Source organism: Hyla sarda, unplaced genomic scaffold, assembly GCF_029499605.1.
Source record: "Hyla sarda isolate aHylSar1 unplaced genomic scaffold, aHylSar1.hap1 scaffold_1817, whole genome shotgun sequence".
Lineage (NCBI taxonomy): Eukaryota > Metazoa > Chordata > Amphibia > Anura > Hylidae > Hyla > Hyla sarda.
Genome location: NW_026608464.1, coordinates 1 through 12,565, shown reverse-complemented (window position 1 = coordinate 12,565; position 12,565 = coordinate 1). Strand labels below are relative to the sequence as shown.

The following is a 12,565-nucleotide window of genomic DNA, read 5'->3' as shown; positions in this document are numbered from 1 at the left end:
TACACACAGCAGAACCTAAACCCATACCATTATTGCTAAGCAGCAAGACAGGGGCCCATTGCACTCCCACGGGGCCTTTTTAAATGCAATCCATAACCCGGATTTGCCAGGAACCCTTCTTACTCCTCCTACTTGCATGTGACACTGGGCTTAGGATCTGCATAGGAAACACACACACAAGCACACACCTACCTTTGTTGCCTGCAGATGCCTCCTTGGCTGTCCCCAAACGGTATCAAACCAACACCCACGGGAAGCTGTAAGCATAGAGGACATGCCTGCAACCCCATTGACTTACCTGTGTGGGTTAAATCCCGGGTTATTTGGACAACCTATGGCGGTGATGGTTCTGCTCAGGCAGAGCAGTGCTGATGCTCCTCATAAAGCTGTCGCTGCTGTGAAGGTTCTAGGTGACATCACAAATCCCTTTGGTTACATACACAACAAAGGCTGGGTTTTTGTTGTTTACACTCTGCAGGCCTGTGGAAGTGAGTGACATCATAGCACTGTAGTTCTGAGGGTTCAAGATTGGATGCAACAATCTCCTGTTGCTTCTATGAAGGGCCGTAATAGACGACATCACCAAACAGCTCCATAGTCACATACACAGCAAAGGAGAAGATGTTGTTTACACCTAGTGATGTCAGTGGTATTGAGTGACATCACTGCACAGTGCTAAGGCTCCTGGGCCTGGACACAGCAGCGGCTGCAATATCTCAACGGAGAATACGTTTATATCTATGTGTGTGTGTGCGCATATATATATATATATATATATATATATATATATATATATATATATATCTTCTCCGCCGAAATCACTTTTAAACCCATTTCCACCTTTTTTTCCCTTCTCTTCCTCTTACTTTTTTTTCACGTTTTTTTACGTTTTTCTCCTTTTCGACCTCTTTTCTGGGCGTATTATTCTTCTTTTTCTTCTTTTTTTTTCGTCTAATGCATACCCCCATCAGTGCAGCAATGCTTATTCAATACCGCCAGCAGATGGAGACACTGGGGGATAATTTTTCTAAGGATTTATACTGATTTTTCCTGTCTGAATTTGTCGCACAGAAAGTTGCAGGCCAAATATGTGTGACATTTCTGCGACTTAGCTTCTAGAGCATTTTTACAACATTATACATAGGTGCTGAATACATAAAAAGCGACTGTTCAGCGACAGACAAGTCGCATCGGCTGAAGTAGGCCAGAATGTCAGTCCATGTTGGAGCAGGTTTAGATACAGTCTAAAGCATAGATCTCAAAGTCTGTGCACAGAATTTAGCAAGGGCCTCGCACCTTCTGATGCATCAGGTAGGTGCACAATAGCATAGCCTAACCCTCTGTACTTTGGTCTATATTGATGCGGGACATAGACAGCCAGCTGATGACCAATCCATTAGTGCAATGGATGGCTGGAAGCATTTGTCTTTGCCTTTGCAATACCACAGAAGCAATGCATGGTCAATGTAACAGCAATGACACACCTGTGTGAACAGCCAGGAGACCCCCCCCCCCCCCCCCCCCCATGTTATGTTACATAGTTACATAGTTAGTACGGTCGAAAAAAGACATATGTCCATCACGTTCAAACCAGGGAATTAAGGGGTAGGGGTGTGGCGCGATATTGGGGAAGGGATGAGATTTTATATTTCTTCATAAGCATTAATCTTATTTTGTCAATTAGGAACATTCAGCACCCACCCGCTATCAAGGCAGCTGCCTATCATGTCATGCCCTACCTGCACAGGTGTGCTGGCTACTCAAATGATCCAATTAAGGAGGCCATTTAGTCAGCAGCAGCAGAAGTCCTGTGCCTGGACGCTCCAACAGGGGCCAGACACAAGCAGAAGCAGAAGCAGCAGAAGCAGCAGCAGCACCACACCTTTTGTTTTTTGGCTGCAGCAGCAGCAAGGCCCACAGGGCTGGCTAGCTGGCTAGCCAGCAAGCAGGTAGCAATGAAAGTAGGAATCTTTCTTTTTAACCCTGTAAGGGGGTGGTGCACTGTACCCGAAGATACTGCCCATATCGGGTCAATGCATAGGGCGACGGAAGCAAGCTTCGAAATCGGCCCCCGTTCTCAAATAATCCATTTAATATATGTCCCCAGATAGGGGACGTATCAGATATTAAACTGATAAGAACAGATACTACACTTGATCTTAGCCAAAAGGCCGAGAAGCGATAACCGTGAAAGGGGCGGGCCCAACAAGGTCCCCTTCATGGGCACATATCACTTGCTTGCTGTCAGGGAGGCTGCCAGACAATTTTCCCATGCACACTCTGGGCTGGGGGGCAGTCAACCACCAGTACACACAGCAGAACCTAAACCCATACCATTATTGCTAAGCAGCAAGACAGGGGCCCATTGCACTCCACGGGGCCTTTTTAAATGCAATCCATAACCCGGATTTGCCAGGAACCCTTCTTACTCCTCCTACTTGCATGTGACACTGGGGCTTAGGATCTGCATAGGAAACACACACACAAGCACACACCTACCTTTGTTGCCTGCAGATGCCTCCTTGGCTGTCCCCAAACGGTATCAAACCAACACCCACGGGAAGCTGTAAGCATAGAGGACATGCCTGCACCCCATTGGACTTACCTGTGTGGGTTAAATCCGGGTTATTTGACAACCTATGGCGGTGATGGTTCTGCTCAGGCAGAGCAGTGCTGATGCTCCTCATAAAGCTGTCGCTGCTGTGAAGGTTCTAGGGTGACATCACAAATCCCTTTGGTTACATACACAACAAAGCTGGGTTGTTGTTGTTTACACTCTGCAAGGCCTGTGGAAGTGAGTGACATCATAGCACTGTAGTTCTGAGGGTTCAAGATGGATGCAACAATCTCCTGTTGCTTCTATGAAGGCCGTAATAGACGACATCACCAAACAGCTCCATAGTCACATACACAGCAAAGGAGAGATGTTGTTTACACCTAGTGATGTCAGTGGTATTGAGTGACATCACAGCACAGTGCTAAGGCTCCTGGGCCTGGACACAGCAGCGGCTGCAATATCTCAACGGAGAATACGTTTATATCTATGTGTGTGTGTGCGCATATATATATATATATATATATATATATATATATATATATTATATAATTTCTCCGCCGAAATCACTTTTAAACCCATTTCCACCCTTTTTTTCCCTTCTCTTCCTCTTACTTTTTTTTCACGTTTTTTTACGTTTTTCCTCCTTTTCGCCTCTTTTCTGGCGTATTATTCTTCTTTTCTTCTTTTTTTTCGTCTAATGCATACCCCATCAGTGCAGCAATGCTTATTCAATACCGCCAGCAGATGGAGACACTGGGGATAATTTTCTAAGGATTTATACTGATTTTTCCTGTCTGAATTTGTCGCACAGAAAGTTGCAGGCCAAATATGTGTGACATTTCTGCGACTTTAGCTTCTAGAGCATTTTTACAACATTATACATAGGTGCTGAATACATAATAAAGCGACTGTTCAGCGACAGACAAGTCGCATCGGCTGAAAGTAGGCCAGAATGTCAGTCCATGTTGGAGCAGGTTTAGAATACAGTCAAAGCATAGATCTCAAAGTCTGTGCACAGAATTTAGCAAGGGCCTCGCACCTTCTGATGCATCAGGTAGGTGCACAATAGCATAGCCTAACCCCTCTGTACTTTGGTCTATATTGATGCGGGACATAGACAGCCAGCTGATGACCAATCCATTAGTGCAATGATGGCTGGAAGCATTTGTCTTTGCCTTTGCAATACCACAGAAGCAATGCATGGTCAATGTACAGCAATGACACACCTGTGTGAACAGCCAGGAGACCCCCCCCCCCCCCCCATGTTATGTTACATAGTTACATAGTTAGTACGGTCGAGAAAAAGACATATGTCCATCACGTTTCAACCAGGGAATTAAGGGGTAGGGGTGTGGCGCGATATTGGGAAGGGATGAGATTTTATATTTCTTCATAAGCATTAATCTTATTTTGTCAATTAGGAACATTCAGCACCCACCCGCTATCAAGGGCAGCTGCCTATCATGTCATGCCCTACCTGCCACAGGGTGTGCTGGCTACTCAAATGATCCAATTAAGGAGGCCATTTAGTCAGCAGCAGCAGAAGTCCTGTGCCTGGACGCTCCAACAGGGGCCAGACACAAGCAGAAGCAGAAGCAGCCAGAAGCGAGCAGCAGCACCACCTTTTGTTTTTTGGCTGCAGCAGCAGCAAGGCCCACAGGGCTGGCTAGCTGGCTAGCCAGCAAGCAGGTAGCAATGAAAGTAGGAATCTTTCTTTTTAAACCCTGTAAGGGGGTGGTGCACTGTACCCGAAGATACTGCCATATCGGGTCAATGCATAGGCGACGGAAGCAAGCTTCGAAATCGGCCCCGTTCTCAAAATCCATTTAATATATGGTCCCCAGATAGGGGACGTATCAGATATTAAACTGATAAGAACAGATACTACACTTGATCTTAGCCAAAAGGCCGAGAAGCGATAACCGTGAAAGGGGCGGGCCCAACAAGGTCCCCTTCATGGGCACTATCACTGCTTGCTGTCAGGGAGGCTGCCAGACAATTTTCCATGCACACTCTGGGCTGGGGGGCAGTCCAACCACCAGTACACACAGCAGAACCTAAACCCTTACCATTATTGCTAAGCAGCAAGACAGGGGCCCATTGCACTCCCACGGGGCCTTTTTAAATGCAATCCATAACCCGGATTTGCCAGGAACCCTTCTTACTCCTCCTACTTGCATGTGACACTGGGCTTAGGATCTGCATAGGAAACACACACACAAGCACACACCTACCTTTGTTGCCTGCAGATGCCTCCTTGGCTGTCCCCAAACGGTATCAAACCAACACCCCACGGGAAGCTGTAAGCATAGAGGACATGCCTGCACCCCATTGGACTTACCTGTGTGGGTTAAATCCGGGTTATTTGACAACCTATGGCGGTGATGGTTCTGCTCAGGCAGAGCAGTGCTGATGCTCCTCATAAAGCTGTCGCTGCTGTGAAGGTTCTAGGTTGACATCACAAATCCTTTGGTTACATACACAACAAAGCTGGGTTGTTGTTGTTTACACTCTGCAAGGCCTGTGGAAGTGAGTGACATCATAGCACTGTAGTTCTGAGGGTTCAAGATGGATGCAACAATCTCCTGTTGCTTCTATGAAGGCCGTAATAGACGACATCACCAAACAGCTCCATAGTCACATACACAGCAAAGGAGAGATGTTGTTTACACCTAGTGATGTCAGTGGTATTGAGTGACATCACAGCACAGTGCTAAGGCTCCTGGGCCTGGACACAGCAGCGGCTGCAATATCTCAACGGAGAATACGTTTATATCTATGTGTGTGTGTGCGCATTATATATATATATATATAATATATATATATATATTCTTCTCCGCCGAAATCACTTTTAAACCCATTTCCACCTTTTTTTCCCTTCTCTTCCTCTTACTTTTTTTTTCACGTTTTTTTACGTTTTTCTCCTTTTCGCCTTCTTTTCTGGGCGTATTATTCTTCTTTTTCTTCTTTTTTTTCGTCTAATGCATACCCCATCAGTGCAGCAATGCTTATTCAATACCGCCAGCAGATGGAGACACTGGGGGATAATTTTCTAAGGATTTATACTGATTTTTTCCTGTCTGAATTTGTCGCACAGAAAGTTGCAGGCCAAATATGTGTGACATTTCTGCGACTTTAGCTTCTAGAGCATTTTTACAACAATATACATAGGTGCTGAATACATAAAAAGCGACTGTTTCAGCGACAGACAAGTCGCATCGGCTGAAAGTAGGCCAGAATGTCAGTCCATGTTGGAGCAGGTTTAGATACAGTCTAAAGCATAGATCTCAAAGTCTGTGCACAGAATTTAGCAAGGGCCTCGCACCTTCTGATGCATCAGGTAGGTGCACAATAGCATAGCCTAACCCTCTGTACTTTGGTCTATATTGATGCGGGACATAGACAGCCAGCTGATGACCAATCCATTAGTGCAATGGATGGCTGGGAAGCATTTGTTCTTTGCCTTTGCAATACCACAGAAGCAATGCATGGTCAATGTACAGCAATGACACACCTGTGTGAACAGCCAGGAGGGACCCCTCCCCCCCCATGTTATGTTACATAGTTACATAGTTAGTACGGTCGAAAAAAGACATATGTCCATCACGTTCAACCAGGGAATTAAGGGGTAGGGGTGTGGCGCGATATTGGGAAGGGATGAGATTTTATATTTCTTCATAAGCATTAATCTTATTTTGTCAATTAGGAACATTCAGCACCCACCCGCTATCAAGGCAGCTGCCTATCATGTCATGCCCTACCTGCACAGGTGTGCTGGCTACTCAAATGATCCAATTAAGGAGGCCATTTAGTCAGCAGCAGCAGAAGTCCTGTGCCTGGACGCTCCAACAGGGGCCAGACACAAGCAGAAGCAGAAGCAGCAGAAGCAGCAGCAGCACCACCCTTTTGTTTTTTGGCTGCAGCAGCAGCAAGGCCCACAGGGCTGGCTAGCTGGCTAGCCAGCAAGCAGGTAGCAATGAAAGTAGGAATCTTTCTTTTTAACCCTGTAAGGGGGAGGTGCACTGTACCCGAAGATACTGCCATATCGGGTCAATGCATAGGGCGACGGAAGCAAGCTTCGAAATCGGCCCCCGTTCTCAAAAATCCATTTAATATATGGTCCCCAGATAGGGGACGTATCAGATATTAAACTGATAAGAACAGATACTACACTTGATCTTAGCCAAAAGGCCGAGAAGCGATAACCGTGAAAGGGGCGGGCCCAACAAGGTCCCCTTCATGGGCACTATCACTGCTTGCTGTCAGGGAGGCTGCCAGTACAATTTTCCATGCACACTCTGGGCTGGGGGGCAGTCAACCACCAGTACACACAGCAGAACCTAAACCCATACCATTATTGCTAAGCAGCAAGACAGGGGCCCATTGCACTCCCACGGGGCCTTTTTAAATGCAATCCATAACCCGGATTTGCCAGGAACCTTCTTACTCCTCCTACTTGCATGTGACACTGGGCTTAGGATCTGCATAGGAAACACACACACAAGCACACACCTACCTTTGTTGCCTGCAGATGCCTCCTTGCTGTCCCCAAACGGTATCAAACCAACACCCACGGGAAGCTGTAAGCATAGAGGACATGCCTGCACCCATTGGACTTACCTGTGTGGGTTAAATCCGGGTTATTTGACAACCTATGGCGGTGATGGTTCTGCTCAGGCAGAGCAGTGCTGATGCTCCTCATAAAGCTGTCGCTGCTGTGAAGGTTCTAGGTGACATCACAAATCCCTTTGGTTACATACACAACAAAGCTGGTTGTTGATGTTTACACTCTGCAAGGCCTGTGGAAGTGAGTGACATCATAGCACTGTAGTTCTGAGGGTTCAAGATGGATGCAACAATCTCCTGTTGCTTCTATGAAGGCCGTAATAGACGACATCACCAAACAGCTCCATAGTCACATACACAGCTAAAGGAGAGATGTTGTTTACACCTAGTGATGTCAGTGGTATTGAGTGACATCACAGCACAGTGGCTAAGGCTCTTCCTGGGCCTGGACACAGCAGCGGCTGCAATATCTCAACGGAGAATACGTTTATATCTATGTGTGTGTGTGCGCATATATATAATATATATATATATATATATATATATAATATATATATAAATATATTATATATATATATTTCTCCGCCGAAATCACTTTTAAACCCATTTCCACCTTTTTTTCCCTTCTCTTCCTCTTACTTTTTTTTCACGTTTTTTTACGTTTTTCTCCTTTTCGCCTCTTTTCTGGGCGTATTATTCTTCTTTTTCTTCTTTTTTTTCGTCTAATGCATACCCCATCAGTGCAGGCAATGCTTATTCAATACCGCCAGCAGATGGAGACACTGGGGATAATTTTCTAAGGATTTATACTGGATTTTTCCTGTCTGAATTTGTCGCACAGAAAGTTGCAGGCCAAATATGTGTGACATTTCTGCGACTTTAGCTTCTAGAGCATTTTTACAACATTATACATAGGTGCTGAATACATAAAAAGCGACTGTTCAGCGACAGACAAGTCGCATCGGCTTGAAAGTAGGCCAGAATGTCAGTCCATGTTGGAGCAGGTTTAGATTACAGTCCTAAAGCATAGATCTCAAAGTCTGTGCACAGAATTTAGCAAGGGCCTCGCACCTTCTGATGCATCAGGTAGGTGCACAATAGCATAGCCTAACCCTCTGTACTTTGGTCTATATTGATGCGGGACATAGACAGCCAAGCTGATGACCAATCCATTAGTGCAATGGATGGCTGGAAGCATTTGTCTTTGCCTTTGCAATACCACAGAAAGCAATGCATGGTCAATGTACAGCAATGACACACCTGTGTGAACAGCCAGGAGACCCCCCCCCCCCCCCCCCCCCCATGTTATGTTACATAGTTACATAGTTAGTTACGGTCGAAAAAAGACATATGTCCATCACGTTCAACCAGGGGAATTAAGGGGTAGGGGTGTGGCGCGATATTGGGGAAGGGATGAGATTTTATATTTCTTCATAAGCATTAATCTTATTTTGTCAATTAGGAACATTCAGCACCCACCCGCTATCAAGGCAGCTGCCTATCATGTCATGCCCTACCTGCACAGGTGTGCTGGCTACTCAAATGATCCAATTAAGGAGGCCATTTAGTCAGCAGCAGCAGAAGTCCTGTGCCTGGACGCTCCAACAGGGGCCAGACACAAGCAGAAGCAGAAGCAGCAGAAGCAGCTAGCAGCACCACCTTTTGTTTTTTGGCTGCAGCAGCAGCAAGGCCCACAGGGGCTGGCTAGGCTGGCTAGCCAGCAAGCAGGTAGCAATGAAAGTAGGAATCTTTCTTTTTAACCCTGTAAGGGGGTGTGCACTGTACCCGAAGATACTGCCATATCGGGTCAATGCATAGGGCGAACGGAAGCAAGCTTCGAAATCGGCCCCCCGTTCTCAAAAATCCATTTAATATATGGTCCCCAGATAGGGGACGTATCAGATATTAAACTGATAAGAACAGATACTACACTTGATCTTAGCCAAAAGGCCGAGAAGCGATAACCGTGAAAGGGGCGGGGCCCAACAAGGTCCCCCTTCATGGGCACATATCACTGCTTGCTGTCAGGGAGGCTGCCAGACAATTTTCCATGCACACTCTGGGCTGGGGGGCAGTCAACCACCAGTACACACAGCAGAACCTAAACCCATACCATTATTGCTAAGCAGCAAGACAGGGGCCCATTGCACTCCCACGGGGCCTTTTTAAATGCAATCCATAACCCGGATTTGCCAGGAACCCTTCTTACTCCTCCTACTTGCATGTGACACTGGGCTTAGGATCTGCATAGGAAACACACACACAAGCACACACCTACCTTTGTTGCCTGCAGATGCCTCCTTGGCTGTCCCCCAAACGGTATCAAACCAACACCCCACGGGAAGCTGTAAGCATAGAGGACATGCCTGCACCCCATTGGACTTACACTGTGTGGGTTAAATCCGGGTTATTTGACAACCTATGGCGGTGATGGTTTTCTGCTCAGGCAGGAGCAGTGCTGATGCTCCTCATAAAGCTGTCGCTGGCTGTGAAGGTTCTAGGTGACATCACAAATCCCTTTGGTTACATACACAACAAAGCTGGGTTGTTGTTGTTTACCACTCTGCAAGGCCTGTGGAAGTGAGTGACATCATAGCACTGTAGTTCTGAGTGTTCAAGATGGATGCAACAATCTCCTGTTGCTTCTATGAAGGCCGTAATAGACGACATCACCAAACAGCTCCATAGTCACATACACAGCAAAGGAGAGATGTTGTTTACACCTAGTGATGTCAGTGGTATTGAGTGACATCACAGCACAGTGCTAAGGCTCCTGGGCCTGGACACAGCAGCGGCTGCAATATCTCAACGGAGAATACGTTTATATCTATGTGTGTGTGTGCGCATATATATATATATATATATATATATATATATATATATATATAATAATATATATTTCTCCGCCGAAATCACTTTTAAACCCATTTCCACCTTTTTATTTCCCTTCTCTATCCTCTTACTTTTTTTTCACGTTTTTTTTACGTTTTTCGCCTTTTCGCCTCTTTTCTGGGCGTATTATTCTTCTTTTTCTTCTTTTTTTTCGTCTAATGCATACCCCATCAGTGCAGCAATGCTTATTCAATACCGCCAGCAGATGGAGACACTGGGGGATAATTTTCTAAGGATTTATACTGATTTTTCCTGTCTGAATTTGTCGCACAGAAAGTTGCAGGCCAAATATGTGTGACATTTCTGCGACTTTAGCTTCTAGAGCATTTTTACAACATTATACATAGGTGCTGAATACATAAAAAGCGACTGATTCAGCGACAGACAAGTCGCATCGGCTGAAAGTAGGCCAGAATGTCAGTCCATGTTGGAGCAGGTTTAGATTACAGTCTAAAGCATAGATCTCAAAGTCTGTGCACAGAATTTAGCAAGGGCCTCGCACCTTCTGATGCATCAGGTAGGTGCACAATAGCATAGCCTAACCCTCTGTACTTTGGTCTATAATTGATGCTGGACATAGACAGCCAGCTGATGACCAATCCATTCAGTGCAATGGATGGCTGGAAGCATTTTGTCTTTGCCTTTGCAATACCACAGAAGCAATGCATGGTCAATGTACAGCAATGACACACCTGTGTGAACAGCCAGGAGACCCCCCCCCCCCATGTTATGTTACATAGTTACATAGTTAGTACGGTCGAAAAAAAGACATATGTCCATCACGTTCAACCAGGGAATTAAGGGGTAGGGGTGTGGCGCGATATTGGGGAAGGGATGAGATTTTATATTTCTTCATAAGCATTAATCTTATTTTGTCAATTAGGAACATTCAGCACCCACCCCGCTATCAAGGCAGCTGCCTATCATGTCATGCCCTACCTGCACAGGTGTGCTGGCTACTCAAATGATCCAATTAAGGAGGCCATTTTAGTCAGCAGCAGCAGAAGGTCCTGTGCCTGGACGCTCCAAACAGGGGCCAGACACAAGCAGAAGCAGAAGCAGCAGAAGCAGGCAGCAGCACCACCCTTTTGTTTTTTGGCTGCAGCAGCAGCAAGGGCCACAGGGCTGGCTAGCTGGCTAGCCAGCAAGCCAGGTAGCAATGAAAAGTAGGAATCTTTCTTTTTAACCCTGTAAGGGGGTGGTGCACTGTACCCGAAGATACTGCCATAATCGGGTCAATGCATAGGGCGACGGAAGCAAGCTTCGAAAATCGGCCCTCCGTTCTCAAAATCCATTTAATATATGGTCCCCAGAATAGGGGACGTATCAGATATTAAACTGATAAGAACAGATACTACACTTGATCTTAGCCAAAAGGCCGAGAAGCGATAACCGTGAAAGGGGCGGGCCCAACAAGGTCCCCTTCATGGGCACTATCACTGCTTGCTGTCAGGGAGGCTGCCAGACAATTTTTCCATGCACACTCTGGGCTGGGGGGCAGTCAACCACCAGTACACACAGCAGAACCTAAACCCATACCATTATTGCTAAGCAGCAAGACAGGGGCCCATTGCACTCCCACGGGCCTTTTTAAATGCAATCCCATAACCGGATTGCCAGGAACCCTTCTTACTCCTCCTACTTGCATGTGACACTGGGCTTAGGATCTGCATAGGAAACACACACACAAGCACACACCTACCTTTGTTGCCTGCAGAGGCCTCCTTGGCTGTCCCCAAACGGTATCAAACCAACACCCACGGGAAGCTGTAAGCATAGAGGACATGCCTGCACCCCATTGGACTTACCTGTGTGGGTTAAATCCGGGTTATTTGACAACCTATGGCGGTGATGGTTCTGCTCAGGCAGAGCAGTGCTGATGCTCCTCATAAAGCTGTCGCTGCTGTGAAGGTTCTAGGTGACATCACAAATCCCTTTGGTTACATACACAACAAAGCTGGGTTGTTGTTGTTTACACTCTGCAAGGCCTGTGGAGTGAGTGACATCATAGCACTGTAGTTCTGAGGGTTCAAGATGGATGCAACAATCTCCTGTTGCTTCTATGAAGGGCCGTAATAGACGACATCACCAAACAGCTCCATAGTCACATACACAGCAAAGGAGAGATGTTGTTTACACCTAGTGATGTCAGTGGTATTGGAGTGACATCACAAGCACAGTGCTAAGGCTCCTGGGCCTGGACACAGCAGCGGCTGCAATATCTCTAACGGAGAATACGTTTATATCTATGTGTGTGTTTGCGCAATAAAAAATAATATATATATATTATATATATAATATATATATATTTCTCTCCGCCGAAATCACTTTTAAACCCATTTCCACCTTTTTTTCCCTTCTCTTCCTCTTACTTTTTTTCACGTTTTTTTACGTTTTTCTCCTTTTCGCCTCTTTTCTGGGCGTATTATTCTTCTTTTTCTTCTTTTTTTTCGTCTAATGCATACCCCATCAGTGCAGCAATGCTTATTCAATACCGCCAGCAGATGGAGACACTGGGGGATAATTTTCTAAGGATTTATACTGATTTTA

The 12,565-nt window shown here is 45.9% G+C and overlaps 5 non-coding genes across 5 annotated transcripts; all 5 read right to left on the bottom strand.

Annotated features, from left to right (window-relative positions):
• Nucleotides 1-1,991: 1,991 nt before the first annotated feature.
• LOC130314385 (U2 spliceosomal RNA) lies at nt 1,992-2,183 on the bottom strand. The gene has a single exon (XR_008862086.1). It is a non-coding gene; the product is annotated as a U2 spliceosomal RNA (small nuclear RNA).
• A 2,106-nt stretch (nt 2,184-4,289) lies between these two features.
• Nucleotides 4,290-4,477, bottom strand: LOC130314382 (U2 spliceosomal RNA). Its single transcript, XR_008862083.1, has one exon. It is a non-coding gene; the product is annotated as a U2 spliceosomal RNA (small nuclear RNA).
• A 2,092-nt stretch (nt 4,478-6,569) lies between these two features.
• On the bottom strand, nt 6,570-6,760 carry LOC130314391 (U2 spliceosomal RNA). Its single transcript, XR_008862091.1, has one exon. It is a non-coding gene; the product is annotated as a U2 spliceosomal RNA (small nuclear RNA).
• Nucleotides 6,761-8,892: 2,132 nt separating this feature from the next.
• Nucleotides 8,893-9,085, bottom strand: LOC130314379 (U2 spliceosomal RNA). Its single transcript, XR_008862081.1, has one exon. It is a non-coding gene; the product is annotated as a U2 spliceosomal RNA (small nuclear RNA).
• A 2,126-nt stretch (nt 9,086-11,211) lies between these two features.
• On the bottom strand, nt 11,212-11,405 carry LOC130314384 (U2 spliceosomal RNA). The gene has a single exon (XR_008862085.1). It is a non-coding gene; the product is annotated as a U2 spliceosomal RNA (small nuclear RNA).
• Nucleotides 11,406-12,565: the final 1,160 nt, after the last annotated feature.